Source organism: Vipera ursinii, assembly GCF_947247035.1.
Source record: "Vipera ursinii genome assembly, chromosome: 4".
Lineage (NCBI taxonomy): Eukaryota > Metazoa > Chordata > Lepidosauria > Squamata > Viperidae > Vipera > Vipera ursinii.
In genome coordinates, this window is record NC_139514.1 from 25,914,209 (window position 1) to 25,935,732 (window position 21,524).

The 21,524-nt window shown below is 40.3% G+C and overlaps 1 protein-coding gene across 1 annotated transcript in view; it reads right to left on the reverse strand.

Moving 5' to 3' along the window:
- The window catches only part of SMAD9 (SMAD family member 9), a 35,346-nt gene extending 17,800 nt beyond the window's left edge, over positions 1-17,546 (reverse strand). The window contains exon 1 of the mRNA XM_083361895.1: positions 17,368-17,546. The gene's annotated coding sequence lies outside the window, so the exon portion shown is untranslated. The remainder of the gene's footprint in view (positions 1-17,367) is intronic.
- Positions 17,547-21,524: the final 3,978 nt, after the last annotated feature.

The following is a 21,524-nucleotide window of genomic DNA, read 5'->3' on the forward strand; positions in this document are numbered from 1 at the left end:
ATTTAAGTTCTTCTTGCTTACAGCTATCTAACTATAAAAATAATAATGACACAAAACAAAATATGTGATGAAACCAAGCAGGAGAGATAAGGAATATGTGTGTGCTTGTCGATCAGAAGGTTGGCAGTTTGGCGGGTCGAATCCCGAGTGCCACATAACAGAGTGAGCGCCTGTTACTCGTCCCAGCTTCTGCCAACCTAGCAGTTCGAAAGCACATAAAAATGCAAGTAGAAAAATAGGGACCACTACGGTGGGAAGGTAACAGCGTTCCGTGCGCCTTTGGCGTCTAGTCATGCCAGCCACATGACCACGGAGACGTCCTCGGACAAACGCTGGCTCTTCGGCTTTGAAATGGAGATGAGCACCGGCCCCTAGAGTCAGAAACGACTAGCATGCATGTGCGGGGGAACCTTTACCTAAAAAGTAGCAACCATCAATGGCTTTGATGATTCATGTGTTGCCGAAGAGTGCACACAATCATGGATTTGATAACAGATACAGTCTAGATGCTGCATGAAACATAATTTTAAAAAATCTTGTGTCTTTTGTTAAGGCCCAGTGAAGGTGCCCCCCCCTTTATTGAGTACCCTTTTATTTATTTATTTTCATTTGATTTACAACTGTGTAATAAAGGGTCTTGATGCCAATCTTTTAAAAAGCTGCTGGATTATGTCATCGGTTTTAGTGTTACTGAAAGTGCCAACATCAATCTAAAGACTCAAGAGAGAATTGTCTAGACAGAAGTCACACTAAAACCTTATGTACTGTTAGAAGATTAAAAAAGTACTCCACAGTGGCAGCTCTATTATATATTTATTCTAAAGAATGACAGTTTAGATTATTTCAAAAACTGAGAAAGAATAATGCCTGTGTGAGTCCCATGGTCACATTGGCAATCCTTCTGTAATTCTGTTATAAGCATTGCACTGCAAAGAAATTCAAAACTTAGCTAAATTAGATCTGTACTGTCTGCTTTCTAATTCTGAGACAAAGTCACCCCAAAATAGCAAGTGTTTTTCAAATATGTTACCCACATTTTTACAGTAAATCTGTGTCTGAATACTTTAGTACAGGTGTACCCAAACCCTGGTCTGTGGACCAGTATCGGGCTGCGGCATGCCAACAAATGGGCCACACAAACAAGCAAAGCCCCATCCACGAGATGCAGGCAGCACACAAAACTACGCACCCTCCAGTCTGCCAAAAAACCTCTCTCCACGGAACCGATCCCTGGTGCCCAAAAGGTTGGGGACCTATGCTTTAGTACACTTCCAAGCAATCAGAATTGGAAAACATTCCTAGAGCTGTTTTACATTGTGCTCAGTAGCTAGATACATTAGTGTTCCAGATGTTGCTCAGATATAATTATTATCAGTTCCCCTCATCATGTCCAATAGTGAGATATTCTGGAAGTTATCGTTCAGCAATATCTGGAATATTGCTGTTTGCTTACATCTTCACTAAAGTTGGTGGTGCAACTAAGTTTGGTATACATCCTAATATTCTGTTCTGGTTTGCCAAAAAATGAATGGACATGTGATTTTTCCACTGAATGTTATTGACAATGCATTTTGTCTCTGAAATGCTTAGACGAGGGGTCCACAACCTGTAGACTGTGGCCTTGAGGTTTTGCAATCAGGCCATGGAAATGGCTGGTTAGCATGTGTCCTCACTTGCGTGAGCGAAGGAGAAGGGATGGTTCTACACGAATGGCTGGCAAGCATGCACGCAGCTCCATTTGCACAAGCGGCAGGCACACATGCCTGCTGCTCACTTAAATGGAATGTGCGTGCAGTGCTTGTAACAGAATTACAGAAGGATTGCCTATGTGACCATGGAACTCACACAGGCAAATGGAGTTGTGCGCGTGCTTGCCAGCCACTTGCATGAAACCATCCCCTCCCCTCTCGCCAGTCCACAAAGCCAAAAACAGTGAGAAACTCTGGCTTAGCCACTTATCTGAACAGAAAAAAAAATAGACTGACAAATAAAAATTTCAGGAATAGCTTAAGTTTAAAACTTATGGATACATTTTAATATTAAGTTAATTTCTATCAATTTAAGACTATGGAAAGATGTTAGCATGTGCACGGGTCGGCAACCCGCGGCTCCGGAGCCGCATGCGGCTCTTTGAGCCATCTCCTGTGGCTCCCAGTCCTCCTCCGCCGGTGGAGGTTTGGGGAGCTGTGCGCGCAGCTCTCTAATCCTCCACTGCCCCGTTTGCAGAGATGCTGCCTTTGTCTATGTTTGACGAAGGCAGCAGCTCTCCAGTTTGCAGAACTACTGCCTGCGGCGGCGGTTTGGACAGCTATGCGCGCACCTCTCCAAACCGCCGCCATCCCGTTTGTACAGCTGCCACGCTTGTCCATGTTTGACGAGCGCAGCAGGTCTCCAAACGGGCGGCAGCGGTTTGGAGAGTGCACGTGCACCTCTCCAAACTGCCGCCGTCCCGTTCGGAGGTCTGCCGCACTCGTTCATGTTTGACGAGCGCGGCAGACCTCCGAACGGGACGGCGGCAGTTTGGAGAGGTGCACACGCACTCTCCAAATTACCACCACCCCGTTTGCACAGCTGCCGTGTTTGTCCATGTTTGACGAGCGCGGCAGGTCTCCAAACGGGCGGCAGCGGTTTGGAGAGTGCACGCGCACCTCTCCAAACCGCCGCCGTCCCATTCGGAGGTCTGCCGTGCTCGTTCATGTTTGACGAGCGCGGCAGGTCTCCAAACGGGCGGTGGCGGTTTGGAGAGGTGCGCACACACTCTCCAAACTGCCGCCGTTCTGTTCGGAGGTCTGCTGCGCTCGTCAAACATGGACGAGCATGGCAGCTGCACGAATGATGTGGCAGCTGCACGAATGATGTTGCCTAATGAGTAATGAAATGTCTGCAAGCTCAGAGACCACCAAGGATCCCTTCATTTCAACCCTGAGCTACAAATATTCTCCTTTATTGAAAAAAGAATACCTTATTCTCTCGCCGTGGTTACATTCACGCAAACTGCAAAGCTAACCAAAGTTAATATTAACTACATTTTGCTTTTTGTGCAAATGTATTTGCACTTTGCCTTTTAGCGAGTTGTGGGAAAAACGGTGCACGATTACACCGATCGCGCCTATTCCTCGCTTTTTCTCTCACAGTTCAAGGAAGCTAATGCAGAACTGGAAGGCGTAACTTAAGTAGCCTCCCAAGGCTCTAACCCAGGCTTGATTAATGCACTCTTCACAGGACAGGATGGGCTGCGCAGAGATCGATGGAGGGCAGCCGTTCGGTTCTCTGCTAAAAGGTCTGCCAAGATAGTTCCTTTCAGAAGGAAAACGGGCGAAGTGGGAGCAAGAAGCCCTGCTTGGAAATGAAAGAAGGCAGGAGGCGATCAGAAGCGAGAAAGTTTTGGTGGCTTCAGGTCCCACTACTTAAATTTTACAGAGGAAAATAACTATTTTTTTTTAAAAAAAATCATTGATTGTACTATTGCATTTTATTTTCTTCTGACTAGATGTGAGCGTGCGTCTTCGTTCTTTTAATTAACTCTTTTAATTAGCTCCAAACTACCACCGCCCCGTTTGCACAGCTGCTGCGTTCGTCCGTGTTTGACGAACATGGCAGATCTCCAAACGGGACAGTGGAGGTTTGGAGAGGTGCGCGCGCACTCTCCAAACTGCCACCGTCCTCTTTGCACAGCCGCGCTGCAGGAGACGCTCGCACAGGTGCCTCACGGCTCGAGGGAGCCGCGCTGCAGGAGCTGCTCGTGAGGCTTCCTTCGGCCGGGGAAGGGTCCGTTGCCTCCGAGGGGGGCTGGGTGGGATCCTCTGAAAGGCCGTTTCCTTCCTCGGCTTGCGAATCCGTCCCTCCCCCCGTAAGCTGGTGGCACTGGGCAGCGACAGGTGTGTGCGGTTCAGGATGCGGTGCAGGCATAGGGGTTGTGTATGTTTTTGCTTGTTCTGCGCATGCGCATGCGTGCCCACATGCGCGCGCACATTTTGTGGCTCCCACTTTTTTGTGTGTATGAAGGAACCGGTTCCGAGTGGCTCTTTTGCTGTTTCGGGTTGCTGACCCCTGGTCTAGTGGGTTGCCACGAGAGAGAATATTTATTTTCTGTAATGGGATTTGCATTCTCGAGAGAAACTACCTGGTTGCTTTTCAGTCTATTATCTTTTTTATGTGCTTATTAGAAGCCCTTCAGGGAAACTTCCTTAATTCTGAAATTTAGTCTTTTTAATGTTTTGAGACCTAGGAACACAATTAACAAGCAATCAAATCATTGTTTGTGTTTTATTAAACATTTAACGTTAATGCTGAATTTAAACACTATACTCAAGTTGAGATAACAGAGAAATGCTAAAATGCTAAAAATAAACTGATTGTTCTCCAGGAAAACCAAATTTAAGGAACTGAACCTTGCAGGATGATGCCCAGCTCTGTGGAACTATTCCCATCCTTTCACTTTATAATACTGGCTCCTTTGACTTCACTTGTGACTTATATCTAAAAGCTGACAAAAACAGAGTAAAACAAAACAAAAATAAGTATTGGCTCTTTTCAAAGAGCCGGTATTATAAAATGAAAGAATGTTTCAAGAAAATCATACTCACATTCCTCCAGGTAATTAAGGAAAATAGGTACCTGAGAAAATTTTAATTATTAAATATTAGACTTACATGCCGCACAACTAGTTCTCATTATAAATGTATTAGATGATTTGTATTTATTAGATTTAATCCTGAAAAATAAATAGTTACAAATTATAAATAATTGTAAAGGACTTACGGTATTCTTTTTTTAGGACATTCATCTAGGAAATAAATTTGTTCTCAGGAGTGTCACACCAACATTCTTTTTGTCGATAATGGGCTGCCTTTACAGGATATTTTGAGCAGATCACTGATGACAGGTTGATGGCACTATGTCATGCATATAGCTAGATAATATTTTTCTGGGTACTAATGGGACATTAATGGGGATTTGATGAAGTTTATTTTTAGTTAGATTGTGTGAGGGTATACATTAGAGGGTTTACATTACATTACATTACATTACATTACATTACATTACATTACATTACATTACATTACATGTACATGCCATATCAAAATGGTGAAAATTTTGGAATAGGGTTCTGGAGGCACATGAAAGTAAGAATTAAGTGTAGCTAGTTCTAAGCAATGATTTGGAACTTAGGCAATTTCCAGATGTATGAATTTCATCTCTGGAATTTTCAGTAATGGTCATGCTGGTGGAGAATTCTGAGGCTTGAAATCTACAGTTAGGGATGTTAGCCATATTGGCAAATGCTGTCCTAGAGCTCCCAATCGTGTCTTCTGTTGCGTCTTAGTTAATTTAGAGTTTTAAAAAGCTAGCATAGTTGTCACTGTAATAATTGGCAAGGATGAAACATAAGCAACTTTAGTATATTGTCATAGCAGAAAAAACTCCCTGTTGGAGGTTTCTTACGGTGAGTAAACAAAATTCTCATACTCAATGTCCTCTTACCTGATTCTTGTAGATAATATACATTGTTACTGTTTTTATTGTAAATAGAAGTATCAAAAAATATTGTGAAACAAATATCAAATTTTTACCTAGAAAAAGTATATGCCTGAATGCTGTAGACTATCTGAGTATTTATTTAGTAGTAATTACCTTCTTGGAGAATCAAATATATTTAGGCAATGTACCCAAAAAGCTATTTAGAAGGAAGCTCAATGTGAATTCTGGTTTCCCAGGGAGCTTTTAAAAATTTCAACAATGGTCTTCCAATATTGTATTACAAACTGCTTTCAAAGCTCCCCTGAGCATCATTACCCTGCTAAGAAACATAGTGGGGTACCTTCTCCATTTGAAAATGCTGTAAACTAAAAAGCCACATGGTGCTGATCCTTTGGTCCTCTTGATTAAGGCTTTTAGTGTACCGTAGCTCTGAAATGTTTTACATGTATAGGCTTCATTGATTTCAGTGGGAATTATAGGGTGCTTTCAGAAATGTGCATGAAAAAAATAATTCACCAATTCTGGCTTATTTGCAATGGACTTATTCTGTGTCTTTTTGAATGTTGGCAGCTGATGGAATTTCTATCATATACTGAAGAAATGTATTGGCACAAATGGGACTCCTGAAAAACACTGTCCTCTCTCTGCAGAATATATAATAGACTTTTTCCCTCAGTACTGCATTGCATCAGACAGACTGCATATCCCCGCCCTCTGCTCTATGGCATTATGAAAAAAAGGTACATAACTTCATACACCAATGTAAACAAAGGGTGGGGTCATTGCCCTATCAAAAACACTATATTTTAAGGAGAGTGGCTATGAATATTTTAAATAAAATTCAATCCTACCACATAAGAGAGAGATTAAATCACAAAATAACAAGACTAGAAATAATTTAGGCTTGTTATGAATGCAAAGTTTTCTTGCATTACAATAATTATCTCCACCTAGATCAAATAAATGAATTACACAACTATTTATATCCAAAACTAAACATTACTATTTGAATCAGAGTCAATGGAGAAACCCACAGTTATATACACAATATTTTTTTGAAAAAAATATAAGCCACATTCTGCATTTTTATTACTCTACCTTTTCTTTTATAAGAAACATTAACTAGGAAAAAAAGATAAAATATCAATAGCTTGATTTCTTTATGTCTTCAGAACCTTTTCAGCTGGACCTTTTTCCAAATGATGCTCGCTGTTTTATACTTTCAGAATGATTATACTCTGAGAATGACATAGGTAGCAGAGTACTGTAGAAAACAGACTACAAAGACAAACCATGTGATTAGCATGTAGAAATGTCCATGATTAATAATCAGCTCAAGTAGCCACAAAACAACGGGGTGTCAAACTGCTGGCCCAAGGGCCGGACACGTCATCTGGAAGCCGTGCCCACCCCATTGCCGGCAATGGCAAAACTCTCCCAATACGTTGCGCGATGTCATGAGTTTGATATATCTGACCTACAGTATAGAAGTACTGGACTAAATCACGGGTGTGAAACTCGATCATGTCAGGTGCCATATCGTGATGTTTTGTGACTTTTTTGCCTTTGCGGAACCGGGGTGAGCACAGTCTGTGTGACACATCCGGCCTGCAGTTTGACACCCTTGGACTAGATGAACCAACACTCTGACTCAGTGTCAGGTAGACTGCTATGTTCCTATGAGACAAAGTGAAAGCCACAAAAATTTGTTTGCAGCTGCAAATTTTATATGGCTTGCATATAATTTCCCACCAAGATCATGGGGTCTGTAGTTATGTAACAAAACTGCCAAATGCTCAGGAAGAAAAAAGAAGTATGCATAATTCATAGTACCTACAGATTTCTTTGTGCCTGAAGAAAGCAACATTTCTTTACCTCTTCCAAAAAAAACCACACCCAAACATCAAACATTGTTTATCTGAGAAATGAATTTTTTTTAGTATTTACTCTTGAGGGCAAACCAGAATAGATTTCCACAGTGGTTCAACCATTGGGCTAAGCAATAATGTAATCTGCTTTTGGCTTATTAGGATGTGGGAAGCAATCCACTGTGGTTTGTAATGCACCATTATAGCACTTGGCTTAGTTTTACTATTTGCAATCCAGGCAACAATGGCTTGTTTAAAAATATAGTTAAATAAACCATGGTTTTGCATGAAGTTTGATCAGTCATAAATCTGCATCTGAGGGGAAAGAACAACTATTTAGGTGCCCAGAATCTGGGAAACTGGGTGGAGGATACTTTTTCATAAACAAAAAAATTGTGCCAATAAAGATACTGCCAAAGAACAATGAATGTTATTCATTCATTAATACCATACTGGCCTAATTCCCTAGTGAATAATATTGAACAGTATAAAATATACTTGGAAAAGGAGATTGATAAAAATGACAAGAGCCTAACTGCTTCAATCCTAAATTCTTAATTGCAAATGCTTTCTACAGTTCTCTGCAATTTTATAAAGTTACAAAAATGATTAGAAAAGATTGCAAACATGCAGGAAGTTAAACAAAGAAAATATTTCTTGAATATTACAGCTTTGCTTTACAAAAGGGGTGGGCAACATAGTGCTTGTAGAAACCAATAGTTGCAGAGCCCTTTCTTGGCACTGACTTTCTTGGCACTGACTTTTAAATTTATTATATATTTTAAGGTATTAATATATTATTTTGATTAAAATAACATGAAATGAGGAGCTGGCATGCTGCAAACTACCAGTCTTTAATTTCATCTTTATTTCAAAGAATGCCCTTGTTTCCATGTTGACATTCTTAAAATGGTACATGGTTGCATTTTCTAACGTTCTCAGCCACCATGTCTGATGGTAATCCTGAGACCTCAAGACCAATATATCTGAAGGGAATTATATGAAGAAATCTAAATGAAGACATAAGAATTGTCTTCCTTAAAGCAAAGCTGTGACTCATTTATTTTAGTCTTAAGAAGACCAGCCCACTATTATGGTTGGTTGCACAGTCAGCCAATTGTTTAGACTGGACTCATTTTCATCCATCTATTAAGTCCTTCCCAAGGATCTGGGATAGGCATCTGTTGTTTAATAATATTAAAGGTACTGTCACAGAATCTAAGATGTTCAAAGTAGAGCTGTCTTTTGCAAGTAACATAGTGATTTTGTCGATGCCGATATTGTTCAACTGGTTTTCCACATGTTTTGGAATTGCATCCAAGGAACTTATTACTATTGGTACTAATCTTTGCTATTTTTGCCACAGTCATTCTACTTCTATTTGCAGGTCTTTGTATTGTGTGATTTTTGCCAATTCTCTTCTGCTGTCTCCAGGCACTGCCGCATCCATTATCCAGACATTTTGTCTTTATTAAATTTGGGGTAATACGTGGCAGGTGCTTGTATATTTGAATTCTAAAGTCCCAGAGTACTTTAGCTTATTCATTTTCTATTACTTTATTTTGTGATTCCATTATTTTTCTTCTAGACAAATGTTATTTGTTTGTTTGTTTTGTTTGTTTGTTTTATATACCGCCCTTCTCCCGGAGGACTCAGGGCGGTGTACAGAGCAATAAAGTAAGAATACAATAAAGCAATAAAGTGAGAAAATTTTAAAACCCAAATCCATCAGGCCAGGCCGGCTTGTTGGAATAGATAAGTTTTTAGATCACGCCGGAAGGAGCGAAGGTCGGGGGCCATCCGGATTTCAGCTGGTAAGCGGTTCCAAAGGATTGGCGCACCCACCGAGAATGCTCTCCCCCTGGGGGTCACCAGCCGACATTCTCTGACCGGTGGCACCCTGAAGAGGCCCTCTCTGTGGGAGCGCACAGGACGGAGGGATGTTGACGCTGGCAGTAGGTGCTCCCGTAGGTAATCCGGACCCACGCCATGTAGGTCTTGCAGATAATCCAATGTACCATTGTTGCTACAGTGTCATGCCTTTATTTGTTGTCAGTTTGTGTGATCTTTTTGCAGCAGCTAACTAAGTGATCCACTGGTTCTTCTGCTTCCTTGCAGAGGCACAATTTTCTTTCTGCTGCTTTCTTTTCAGTTTTGTCTTTCTATGCATTTGTTCTTTAGGCTTGATCTTGTATAGCCAGAATTAGCCCCCCTCTCTCTTACTTCAACTCTCTTGCTTTTAGACATTGAGCCATTGCTCTAAAGTCTTAGTCTTGTTATTGTCTGCTTTGCCTATTTGTTAATGTACTGGCCATGTAATGTTTTGCCTTCCCAGGCCTTTTTCTGTTTTTCATTTGGTTTTTCTTGCAGGCCAGTCTGGTCTCTCTAGTACTTAGTAGGCCTTACAGATGGTGTTTTTCCATACAGGTTCAGATAGTCAATGTAAAGGAGGTAGAGTCTGGCTGATGTTTTTGATATTTTATACCCACTGCCTGACTTGTTCACTATTGATGGCAGATGAATCAGTGCAATGACAAAGAGTAGTGGGGAGAGTGAGTATCCTTTAAAGATTGATATTAAACTTTCTCAGTCTATCATGGTAGACCAGCAACCATAATCTTGCATTCTGCAATTGACCTTTCTACAAAGCTTTTCTACCGTTATTTCTAGACACTTGATTATCAATCATGTGGCAGTGAGTTGAACACCTTGTAATCCACAGGTGTCAACCTCGATCTTGTCATATGATGTACAGTGATGTTTTTTGCCTTTGCGGAACTGGGATGGGCATGGCCTGCATGTGACGCATCCAGTCTGTGAGCTGCCAGTTTGACACCCTGTTATAATCAATCCAAGCTACATTCAAGTTGGTCTTTCTTCTCTTGCAGTTTTCAAAATCATCTTGTAAATTAGAAGCTGATCTTTTATTCCTCTGCTGTTTGGGTAGTTTCCTTTCTGCTCAGGTGGACAGATCATATTTGGACTTCATCAGTTACCACACCAGTAAGCAATCTGAAAGGTGTTGGGTAGCAGTTATTTTGCCAGTGCTGTCCTTTTTGTTGGAATTTTCATTATCAGGTAGGTTTTGCTAGATGTTAAGATTTTCAATTTCACTTCCTTGCAGTATATTGCTAAATTACTTGGCAATGAATGAGCGTAGACCAGACAGATGTTACAACAAAAAATATGGAGTTCATGTTCACCTGTTGCTGACCAATTCATCATCTCCCTTCCCCTTTTCTTCACCATTTCTGCTGTTATTACACACTCTTTTATTTCAGCTTGTTTTTATTTTTATCCACCTTTTTATCTATGCTGTTGTATTTTGGGGGGTTGACCCATAGCTGTGCATAGAACTCTGGTGTTGACTGGTTCACTACAGTGGGAACATTTCTGATTCAACTGAAAATGGAGATTCTGCCTATATTGTGCAATTCAAGCTTTGGATCTGCTATTCTTGGCTTTAGCTCTTATTTGCTGCTATATTATTTTCAATTCTTCCTTAATCCTCGTTTCTAGGTGATAGTTTTTGATCAGGTATTCTTTTGTTTTGGGTCTTCAGCTTCTTTTCTTTCTTCCATACTACTTTATATGCATGCTAATCTTATTTTCCAGCCTAATCTTTGAATTTGGTGGTACATTGTTTGGCTGTTTTTCTTGCTTCTTCTTTGCATTCAGGATATTCAATTATAATTACAGCCCTGCTCTAAATTAGTTGGTTTGTTTCATGCAGTGAGCTGGTGCTTACATTTGATATTACAGTATTGGCATCTTTTAATACTGGTGCTAGCTGATTCTTTGCAAGACGTTTCAGTGCAGGCAACCTTATTGTTTTTATGCTATTCTAACTTGTTTATTTCAATTTTTCTGTTTTTGTTAAGAGATTTTTGTTCTTTCTAAGGAGAAGGCAGAGGAAGTTGTGCTAGGTTTGGGAACAAAAAAGACTCAATAACTATGCTCTCTTCTTCTACTGTTGACTCCTCCTAGTTTGTTTTTACATCTGAATTACTTCTAGCAAGGCTCCAATTTCTTTGCCTTGTGTAGACTGCAATTCTTCAATTCTGCTTCTGTGAATATTTTATTTTATACCATAAATTCATGTTGATCTGCTAACTGCTGTTCTATTATTTCTGATTCTGGATGTTATTCTTTTCAGAACTTGTAGATTCTTTTCAGATATCCTTTTTTCATTGGACTTGATTTGTAATAACAAATCATTATTTTTTTTTCAATCTTTCTATATTTCCAACAGATAAACAACTTTTTTTCCTAGTAGTCCTGCAGCTGCTGGCCCTGGTTGCTCAGCCAACAGCTCTGCAGCCAATTTGTAACCAAATGATCAGGAACTCCAATACCTAGCTTGCTCCTTGTTTGCCTAGGCAATGACTGATCCTTTATGGCAGACATGTCACAATCACGACGTCATGTGACATCGCACAACGTATTGGGAGAGTTTTGCTATTGCCGGCAATGGGGTGGGCACAGCTTCCGGATGACGTGTTCGGCCTGCGAGCCGGCAGTTTGACACCCCTGCTTTATGGGTTTCTGTAAATTACATCTCACTGTATTGTTTATGGGAGATATACTTTGCCTCGGTTCTCAGATGAGATCTGTCCTATATGATTGGTATAGCTCTCATCTTTCCCAGCACACACAAACTCCAAAACTATGTCAATATCCTTCACTGAGGGGTATTATTATTGTTGTCATCATGATCATGATCTGTTCACAACAGATATCAGGCTTAGGCTTGGTGTTGGCATTCATAAACATCAAGTTCTTCCAAGCAACTAGGATTTTGTAATATACTGATGTAGTGTAAGTGTGGATTCAGCATGGCCCTTTGCAATTGACAGAAGAATATTCTATTCAATGCACAGTTATTGTAAGTGTTGTCCAGTGTTTTGGTATGACAATCATTATGCCAATAAGCACTGGGATCATCACAGATGTTTTATGCCATAACCTTTCAAGTCTGGTTTTCAGAACTTGACACTTTGTGATCTTCTCAACTCTTGTCTTTTAATTCTACTACTGTATCTCCTGGTATTGCCATATCAACCCACAATTTCTACTTTTTAACCACAGTTAAACCTGGCGTGTTATGAGCCAAGTCTTTATTAATTTCTATTCAGAAATTCTACAATATTTTAACCTATTCAGTTTTACAACCTTTTCAGCTTTATGTTCCCACCAATTTTTCATTACTGGCATGTTTTGACAGATATTCCAATGAATAATTTTAGCAATTGTGTTATGTCATTGTTTACAATTAGTTTTTGTTATATTCTTGCATGATCTGAGTATATGAACTACTGTTTCTTCTACTTCTTTGCACAATCTGTACTTTGAGAATCAGAATAATGATAGAATAACAGAGTTGGAGGTGTCCTTGGAGGTCTTCTAGTCCAACCCCCTGCTCAAATAGGAAACCCTATAACATTTCAGACAAATGGTTGTCCAATCTCTTCTTAAAAACCTCCAGTGTTGGAGCCCCCACAACTTCTGGAGGCAAGTCGTTCCACTGATTATTTGTTTTAACTGTCAGGAATTTTCTCCTTAGTTCTAAGTTGGTTCTCTCCTTGATTACTTTCCATCCATTGCTTCTCCTCCTCCTTTCAGGCGCTTTGGAGAATAGGTTGACCCCCTCTTCTTTGTGACAGCCCCTTAGATATTGGAACACTGCTATCATGTCACCCTCTAGCCCTTCTTTTTATTAAACTTCATATAGTTTAGCCTCCTGTTCCCTAATCATGTTTATTGCTCTTCTTTGCACTTTTTCTAGAAGCTCAACATCTTTTTTATTTCTTGGTGACCAAATCTGGATGCAATATTGCAAGTGTGGCCTTACCAAGGTATTATAACACTTTAACACTTTGATATCTATTCTATCCCTGTCAATGCAGCCTAACACTGTGTTGCCATTTTTGGCAGATGAAGCACATTGCTGGCTCATATTTAAGTGATTGTTCACTAGGACTCCAAGATCCCTATTGCAATTATTACTATTGAGCCAGACACCACCTATTCTATAACTGTAAATTTAGTTTTTCTGCCTTAGTTTTTCTCAACACTGAATTTCATTTTATTAGATAGGGCCCAAAGTTCAAGTCTGTAGAGATCCTTCTTCATCTTGAGACTATCTTCTGGAGTGTTGGCTGTTCCTGACAGTTTGCTGTCATCTGCAAATTTAATGAGTTTTCCCTCTATCCCCTTGTCTAAATCAATGATGAAGATATTGAAGGATACTGGGCCTAAGACTGAGCCTTGGGCTATCCTACTGTGTACTTCCCTCCACGTAGATGCAATTGCATTAAAGATTACATGTTAACTGGGGTTGGTCAGCCAGTTACCAATCCATCTGGTGATGATGCTGTCTAACCCACATTTTTCTATCTTATCAAGTAGTATATTATGGTCTATTTTATCAAATGCCTTACTTAAGAAATCTACAGCATTTCTCTAGTCCACTAATTTTGTCATATTGTGAATCATTTGATGATTTTTCAATTCCGGCTTTGATTTATATTAGTTTGAATAGCTCACCCTTGTGTCCAGCCTTCAGTTTCTTGTTTTAACATTTTAATGTTCCAGTTTTAAATCATTTCAGGGTTTTATCTTTATCCACTTTCCCCTCAAATTTTTTGGTTAAAAGTAACCATATTTTTCCTTGGCAGTATTTTGTTTTTGTTTTCATTATATTATTTTAATATTCACATTTTGCTTCCTATACGCTCAGTAAGTTCCAATTTTTAATTGCATCAATGCTTGTTCTTGGCTGTCTTTTCTATAATCAGCCAATGCATATTTTTCTTCTTTGACAGTTTGTTTGACCTGAAGTAAACGTCTGCTTCCATTTCTGAAGGAAAGGTATAATTTATCAATATCGTGGGAATGTAATGCACAGTGAATAGTCATCAGTTTTCTTGTTTTTTTGTCCATTATTTATTTATTATTACTATTTTACATTTGTTATAGCACTCTACCTCCAATGTTCTACAGTCCAGTAAAGTTTTAAAAATTTACCACACTGTAGTAAGACAGTAACAATATTTCCAAGTCATTATGTCTTATTTCCAGAACTCTGGTTTTCCAGTAGAAAGTGGTTAGACTAAAAGCAAGATATGTTCATATATAGCTGAGAGCCACTACCACTGTAATGGTTTTATTGAACAAAAAATAATATTGAACAAAACTGGTTCATATCATGAGCAAGCATAAACCACAGTGGCTGGTTCACATAAGATGTGAAAACAACACTGAATAAATCACATTAATCACTTCACTCTATTTGTGAACCCAGTCACTCAGTAGTTTAAATTTCTATTGCCATACATCCATTTTAGAACTAGGTCTCCTGCTCCCAATTGGGAAATGAAATTTTCTTTACACTAGATTGATAGATTTCAAGTATAAAGATGAGAAGAATCCTTTGTAATGCTTTGTTTGTGAGAAACTGTAATGCCATGTTACTCAAACTAGTATCAGTTTTATGATCATACAATATTTTTAATACCACAAAGAATGGATGTATTGCTGTTGCTTTGAAATGGTTTTTAATTATGATAAAATAGTCTGTGTTGCAGTGATAATACAGAATATTATCATGCCAAATGACTAAGACATGAGTTGTACACAAAGTCACAGATTAAATAGGAATGAGATTAGTTAGTATCTGAAATTGCTTTTAGATATAGTCTCTCAATGATTAATGCAATATTTACATACAGGTACTATTGCTGATTCACTCAGTCATTTGACTTAAACCAACTCCATTTTAAAAGTCAAATATAAATAATGTTGCAGTATTTAACATTTGCCACAAGAATTTATGAGTCTGGATGGATTAAATTACAATTTATTTGAACTATAACCATTGTTTTCCACTTCTCTAAAAACTAAACGTCTAAATTATTGCTCCACTATTCTCTTTTGAGAATCACTTATTTTTATAATGCTTTGTTACAAAATAATGAATCTTTTTCTTATCTGCAGTGCCTTTCCTGGACAAGTGCGAACTTGGCTACATTTCAAGAACCTGTATATTATTTCCTATGTCTCTGGGCCATAAGATAATTCATCCATTAAGAGAAAATTACAGGTTTGTAATTTGTTCTCTTAGTTGAGAGTGTAATTTGCCTACTACAGAATGTAAATCTTGACCTGATACATTGCTTCTCTAGTCACAAAAGTTATTTTGTCTTAGAACTTTTTTAACAGTTCAAGTCATTTTTCAAATAAAGACTAACTCACGTAAAGGGAATCAGCATAAATGCTGAAATGCCCAAATGTTTTGCTTCCTTTCATATCAGGAGTGTGAAACATCCCCCTCCCCAACTTTGCTGAGGTTAAGATTTACCTGTTCTTAAGTCTTTCAAAATCAAAGAAATTCTATGGTTTCATTCAGTCCCAGGTACCAATGACATACTTCCATAATTTCAGTTTTGTAGAATATAGTTTGCCTTTTAACCAGAATTTTGAAGAGTCAATTCTAGGAGTGTTTCTGAATATACAATCAGTTCAGTTCACTACTGTTTTCACTGTCAATGCAAAGCCCATAGCCCCTTTAAACCAGAATCATGCCTGAGTTTCCCCCCCATTTCTTAATTTTCAGCTTTTTAATTTAGGTGAAAATGGAGAGTGTCTGCCAGTTTCTATTAAGAATTAAAAATATATTTTTCTGTTTTTCAGACAGACCTTTATCTCCCTTCTAGCAGTGCACAACTTTGGCTTAGAAAAACTCATCGGAACTAACATGTTAAACTTTGGATCAGATGATGTTATTTATAACAGAAATTGACAAATTCCAAGATTGGACCTTAGTACTCACTCAAAGTCTTTAACAGCCAACTGAAAAAGGTATTCTAGCCCTATTAATATTATTATAAAATAAATCAGCATTTTGTTGTCTCAAGACTCCTGACGTTTGTTTTTTAAATATAATTTTTTTTTCTCCCTCAAAACTTGATTTTATAGTCAGGTAACCTAGTCTAGAAGTTGAAGAGCAGCCTAAGGAATTATTTTCCGGCACGAACCCTGACGCTTTCCGCCTTAATTTAGAAAGCAGAGAAAGAAATCAAAATAGAGGCTGAAGAGCGCTTGACAGCGGTTAACTAGCCATAAAAAACGTTTCGCGTTGAGCCCCTCCTTCCGATCACAATACTGGCGTCAGTTTGTCTCCTATATCAATCCTTTCTCCCCCTCCCCATTCCTTCCTTTCTGCGTGTTTCTAAGAACACCAAAAGAAAGGCAAGCCCTCGGCTTAGGAGTGTGTAAACGTTTCGAAAACCATGTCGACTACTAAGAATAAGAGCAAGTTTAAGCAGATGTCACCGCACGGTCAACCCTATTATTCTAGTTTTATGAATGACAAGATTGCTTTAAAGTCCACCCTCCCCCTTTTCTTTTTGTTTTTTGTTTTTTTTTGGGGGGGGGGAAATTCCACCAGCCCCGCCTAACAGTAGGAGTTTCACACAGGTTACTCTGAAGTAAAGCCCATTGTGTTACAAAAGGCTTCCTTCTCAAATAAACGCACAGCGTTCTCTCCGTGTCACAGGCTACCACAGCGTGAGGAGATTTCCTAAAATAAACTATGTGTGTGTGCGTGCGCGCGCAGAGACACCTATCGCAGCCGAAGATCTTCCTTGGGGGGGGAATGAAAACACCCGGACGTGATAAGAGCCAAAAGGAAACTGACGGCTGCCAAAGCCCCCTCCAGAGCCTAGTTCAGGCTTAAGAGTGCCTTGTCCGCCGCAGGGCAGGGCAGGGCAGGGCTGGGCACCACGTAGCTGCCGGCCGAGGCAATTGACGCCTGCAATGCAGGCGACGTAAAACAGAGCGAGCGAGGGAAGGGGACTGTGAAGTTTGCGAACCGGGTGTCCCGAGGCAAGCCGCGGCACAGAAAACCAAAAACCGGGCAGCCCGGCGGAGCCCGGCAAAAGTCTCGGGGCGGAACTGACATTTCTGCCCGAGGCAAAGAAATCAAACGTATCAATGAGTTCAAAGAAAAGCTTGGTACCTGCCCGTAGGTTGAACGCCTCAGCCGCCTGCCCTTCCCGCCGGATGGCCAGCCGTCGCCTTCCCGGGACTGCGCCAACTTCTTTGGAGCGAGTGGCTCACACTTCCCCCTCCTAACGTGCGAAGGGACGCGGCTGCAGGAGCGCGGCGGCGGCGGCGGCAGAGGCCAGAGCAGCAGCCAGCCAGCCAGCCAGCCAGCCAGGGATCGAGCGAGCGAGCGAGCGTGGCGTCAGTCAGGCGGGAGCCTAGCGGCTTGTATTAGTGCGCCGACCTGGAACTCAGCCAGGAATCCCTTCTGAGTGGCTTGGCGGTCTGACTGACTGACTGACTGAGTCTGGCTGCCTCGGGACCGCGCGGGCGTGCGCCGCTGAAGACCCCTCTGTCCAGAGAGGCGGAGGCGGCAGCAAAGGAAGGGGAACCGGGGCGACGGGAGTTTCTTTGCCTGACCCCCAAAGACTAGAGAGGAGAGTGGCTTTATTTTGGGATGGTTGTCTCTAGTGCAGGGGTCGGCAACCTCGGCTCTTTTATGACTCGTGGACTTCAACTCCCAGAATTCCTGAGCCAGCATAGCTGGCTCAGGAATTCTGGGAGTTGAAGTCCACGAGTCATAAAAGAGCCGTGGTTGCCGACCCTTGCTCTAGTGCAAGCTAAAGACGGCTATGAATGGACGGTTAGGAAGCCAGCAAGTAAGACCCGTAGGCTTTGACGGGTTTGGGCAACGTGCACTTGTCGAATTCTACCTGGAAAACCCCTCTTAAGGGGTCGAGGCGCAGAATAGTGGTTCAGGCAGGCAGACGGACCCGGCTGCAGAGTTTCGTTTTTTTCTTCTCGGCCCAAGAATTTTTAAGGAAACGCCAATCCTCACGCGCTTTTCGCTTCTGACTCTTGGTCTTTCAAGACTCGGCTGAATCCCATTTCCAGCGCCTCATTTCGAAATGGGATTCAGAAACCTTTTAAGCCAGGGGTCTTCAAACTTGGCCCTTTTATAACCTGTGGACTTCAACTCCCAGAATTCCTTAGCCAGGCACACTGTCTGAGGAATTCTGGGAGTTGAAGTCCACAAGTCATAAAAGGGCCAAGTTTGAAGACCCCTGTTTTAAGCGGTTTGAGGGGTTTGTGTGTGCGTGCGCGCGCGTATTGGAAATTTAGTACATTGAGGCCTTTGGATACCGCAAATCCTAAATATTCTTTCTGTCATCCAACTGGAGGAGGTGGGTAGGTTAGGATGTTTTCTCAAAAGCAGTAAAGGACGTTTTGTGCATCGAATTGTTCCTCCCTGGGTATATTGGAATCCAAATGGAAGCGTGAAAAATGATTATCCTTCAAATATTGCCAAAATAAATGTGTGTCTCTCCATAGATGCCCTTCATGAAGCTTAATTTCTAATTACCTGTTGATTCTTACTGCTTTTTCTAACCTTGTTTCAATGTTTTTAAAATTCTTCCTGAAGTGCAGTGTTCAGAAATAGATACATTACCTGAAGTGGGGTCCAAGTCCAACCAAAGCGAAATGAAGTAGTAAAGCCCTTTGCTTTATGTCATTTGCAATTATTAGTGTGGCACACACCCCTCCCCCCCTTTTTTTTGCATCTCACTGCTGACTTATCCAGTTGCAGTCAACTAGATGACCCAAATGCCTTTCCAGTAAAATCCATCTTATACCTGTGTAAATTTACACTGATCTCTAAATTTCATGCTGCTGTTTTCAGTTAATTACTTTGATGTATCAAGATCATTTGGTGTTTCACTTTCCTCTTCTAGAACGTGTTCCCAAACCCTGGTCCATAGGCTGGTACCGGGCCACGGCATGCCAGCAACCAGGCCACACAAACAAGCAAAGCCCCATCTGTGGGATGCAAGCAGCACACAAAACCATGCACCCTCTGGTTCACGGAAAAATATGTCTCCATGGAACTGGTCCTTGGTGCCCAAAAGATTGGGGAACTCTTCTAGAATATCTTATCCACTTTTGCATCATTTGCCCTGTACCTCTTCACCTAAATCATTAATACAAAATGTAAATACAGGGTCTGGATTGGATTTTGTAGTACCTGACGATATTTCGCTCTGGGTTCATGCAGTTCGAGCATCTTCAGTGTGATTGTCAAACCAGCCCTTATGTATACTTAATTTTTTATGTCTTCCTGCCATTACCTTCCAAACATAAAGTTGCCAAATCCAGATGGTGATAAAAAAGAACTTTTCCTCAAATTTATGACCTTCACTGGTCTGTAAAACAAAAGAAAATTGAAGTAAGATTATAACTGTTTGTCACAGTTTCACTTAGCAACCACTTTGCTTAGTAACTGAGCTGCTGGTCCCAGTTCTGGTAGTTAAACAAGAACTACCTCTGTACCCTATTGTTGAGAACAAGTGAGCCTACAATAGTCAATAATGTCAAAAATGGTGAGAATGACCTAAGCTCCGAATAATGGGCAACATGTGTCCACATTGTCACCAGTATTAGTAACAAGTTGTGACAAATGATTCATAGAGCAAGATTTTTATATGCTACTTTAAAACTGGAATACTTAAATAGACAAAGCTACCAAAACAGTTAGTGGGGCATCTTTGTGTTAAAATTAGCAGGATATAAAGATAGATTCTTAGCAAAATGCAGCTGGGTAGCTCAAACTGTAGATTTGATTGCTATATTCCAGGGATCCCCGGACCATGGTCCACTATCAGGCCGTGGCCTATTCAGAATTGGGCCATATGAGTGGCTGGCCAGAGTGTGCACACAGCTCAACTTGCATGAGTGGTGGGCTGGGGGACACTCGCATGCAAATGTGCTGGCCCGCTGCTTATGTAAGGGGTGCTTGTGTGGGCTCATGCAGTCCAGTTCCCCTCTCCCCCCAGCAGGGCTGCCAAGCCACAAAGGTTAGGGATCGCTGCTATATTCCAATTATGGGAGTCATTCTACCAGGACCTCCATTGTTATCATGTCTATTTAATATACCTAATAAATTATATTTACTTTCCTATATTACTTAAGCTCTTCTTGTTTATTTCTTATATTCTGAGCTTCAGTGCAGACACAGGCAAAAGATTGTGAAATCTATGAGTCATTAATTCTGTCTAATTTTAATCCAATATTTTTATATATTTTCTAATAGCTAGTCTTTAACCAAGATAATAATTTCAAGAACTTGACTGTCAAGTACAAGATGAAGCTTAATGTTCTTCTAACAACTCATCATGCTTTGGCCAAACACTTTTTTATTAGTATTTGTGAGAAAAATGCTATGACAATAGTACATCACTTAATTAACTGAGGCCATGGTCCCACAAAACAAATCTCTCTTGTTAATACCATTTTGAAAGCTAATCATTTATTTGCAATGCTGTTTCCTTTTCTAATCCTTTTCTATGAAAGGATGGATAAGAAATATAATAAATCCAGAGGTCTTATAGATACAATTATATCTGTTCTTTGCAGTACTATTTGTCCAAAACTGCATAGACATCTGATACAAGATTGGTGAAGATGACAGAACCAGCAGAGATGGCAAAATTAATTTGTTTAGTTAGAGAAAGATCAACAGCTACTACATATATTTGTTGACTGGAACCCTTTTGACTGGAACCTTTTGCTGAAAAGTGAACATGTGATTTATGGGTTTGAAGATTAGAAAGAGTAGCTTATGGAAATAAATATATGATGTAACCTTAAGAGCGTAAAATATAAACATATCTATAACTGCTGTCAAGAAGATTGGAAGCAGCTTTAGAATCTGTTTTTTTCCCTTTTATACTTCTTTTTATGTATTTCATTTTCACTTATTACTTCGTTATATTTTTTAAAAATTCAAAATTTGTACTATTTTTAATTCTGTTGAACTCTTCAATTGTTGTTCTTCTTAGTTGCGAAGTCATGTCTGACCCATTGAAACCCTATGGACAACGTTCCTCCAGGCTTTCCTGTCCTCTACCATCTTCTGGAGTCCATTTAAGCTCACGCCTACTGCTTCAGTGACTCCATCCAGCCACCTCATTCTCTGTCGTCCCTTTCTTCTCTTGCCCACAATCTTTCCCAGCATTAGGCTCTTCTCCAGTGAGGCTCTTCTCATTAGGCTCTTCTCATTAGGCTCTTCTCATTAGGTGGCCAAAGTATTTGAGTTTTAGCTTCAGGATCTGGCCTTCTAAAGAGCAGTCAGGG